Below are 2,408 nucleotides of genomic sequence, written 5' to 3'. Positions count from 1 at the left end.
GCAGATATTATATACAGTAGAGTGTAAGCGATGACAGAAGTTCTAGGTGGCCCCGTAGGGTGTTGGCGGGGGTGTGTCTGCTTCGCTTGGAATCTTCTGAGTCACCTCCTGCCCTCCCGAAGTAGCATTGAATTAACTTTTTCTCACGTGATCTTGTAGATTATTTTCAAGTCATCACAATAGACTGCATAAAATGTATACACACTAAGAGTCCTGTTCTAGTCTCCTCTCCTACATAATCAGTAAGGAAAAGATTGGACAGATTTTAATAATGTTGCTATGACAATACTCTCACCATAGGCCATAATATATCCATGACTCTCAACTACACAGTTCTTTCACATCAGTGATTCTACACAGTTTTGTCAGTTTGTCATACAGTATAAGGAAAAGCAATTGAAGATGATGTAGAATAGAATAAAATAGAATTACATTAAATAACATAGGGCCCACTGCACACATCACAATTCCCCCTTGCCCCTGGGTGACCAGGTAATATTTGTTGCTGTCATTAGAATTTGTTTGCTGTCATTAGAACAAAGTGGGGGCAATGACACCGGGGCAGTCAGGCAGGAGCCTAGCCTGCACTTCTGCAGGTCTGCACACCATACACATATGTCCTACATACACATAAAATAATCCTGAACTCCCTGACCATAATATTTTTATTTTAAGTGTTTACAATAGCATAAAACATGTGTTTATGTATTTCATACCATTCCAATTATTCCGCTCCAGCCATTACCACGAGCGTGTCCTTCCCAATTAAGCGGTCACCAACCTCCTGCGCCTTACAAACTGATGAAGTGTTGGAAGAAACTGAAATAGGAGAAACTTGAGCAAGCTGTAAGATTCCACTACACATAAAAGCCTGTCAAATAAGTGAGTCTCACATTGTATACAGTCAGGTGCAAAATGACTGGCAACCTTGATAAAGATGAGCAAAAAAGACTGTATAAAATATATAATACAAATGCTGAGCTATATTGTATGCCAAATATGCTGTAGCGACCAGCGAGGCGAAAGGCAAACACCCTACGCATCGCGCCAATAGGGATAACCCACTTGGTGGGAATTGTAATGTGGTTCATACAGCGAGGATCGCTACACTGCCTCCTCCGAATGGGAAGGCACGTCCCCATGACTCGACTACTCAGTCCGATGGCCTCACACCCGCCATCCCACTTCTGACACCAATGTAGCAAACAGTGGGGCAGGGAAGCAAACGCAGGTCGCTTGTTTGAAAGGCATCGTGCAAATAGGGTTAACCAGCTTGGTGGGAATTGTAATGTGGCTCATATAGCGAGGATCGCTACTATACTAATACATTTGCTCAGAGAAAGAGATTTTGTTTAACAAGTAATACAAATAAATTGTGGTCAAAATTATTGGCACTCCTGTTTTAAATACTCCAGCACCCTCCTCCGGAGAGGATAATGACACTGAGCCTTTTTCTAAAATCTTTTATGAGATTGAAGAACACATTGTGAGGGATCTTAAAACCATTCTTCCATAAAGAATCTTTCCAGATCCTTGTTATCTTTCATCTGCGTTTATGGACTGCTCTCTTCAATTAAAATCACGGAGACTGAGATGTCCATTGCAAAATGCTGATTTTGTGGTCCAATTTTTTGTTGTTGCTGTGGATTTTGATTTGTGCTTGGGGTTATTGTCTTGCTGGAAGAGCCACTTGCGGCCAAGTGTCAGTCTCCTGGCAAAGGCAACCAGGTTTTAGGCTAAAATGTCCTGGTACTTGAATGGTTTGATGAGCATGAAAACGATGTAAACCATATGCCATGGCCGTCTCAGTCACCAGATCTCAACACAGTTGAACACTTATGGTAGATTCTGGAGCGGCGCCTGAGACAGCGGTTTCCACCACCATCAACAAAACACCAAATAATGTTTTTTCTTGTGGAACAATGGTGTCGCATCCCTCCAATTAGGTTCCAGACACTTGTAGAATCTATGACACTTTATGTTGGTGGTTCCTTGATTTTTGAAGTTACCTGTATATTTCAGCATATGTACCATAAGCATAGAAAGATATACTCTTCTATTTGTGATAGGAGATGATGCATCTCTCTCTCCCAGGCCTTGGTCCTGTAATGCGTTAAGTGTAAATAATGTGCTTTCGGTCCCCCTGAGGTATTAGAAAGATGCAAGATAGGATTTACTTAGTTAACCGTTCTGGAGGCAGGTCACATCCTGTAACAACCTGAGTTGAACTCTTCTCAGTCAGTCAAACCGGTAGGACAAGACAAGAAAAATACAAAAATGATTCAACATCTTTTTAATCTCCTGTGTTTGATACATGTTGAACCCTAACTAAATTGTTATACTACTATCACTAAGGGGTGTGTGTGCGTATGTAGGGTGAGTCTGTTGTTCTTGCTTAACAAAGCCCC

Source organism: Salvelinus sp. IW2-2015, linkage group LG4q.1:29 (genome assembly GCF_002910315.2).
Source record: "Salvelinus sp. IW2-2015 linkage group LG4q.1:29, ASM291031v2, whole genome shotgun sequence".
Taxonomy (NCBI): Eukaryota; Metazoa; Chordata; class Actinopteri; order Salmoniformes; family Salmonidae; genus Salvelinus; species Salvelinus sp. IW2-2015.
The sequence above is the reverse complement of the archived record's forward strand: the minus strand, read 5'-3'. Positions refer to the sequence as shown.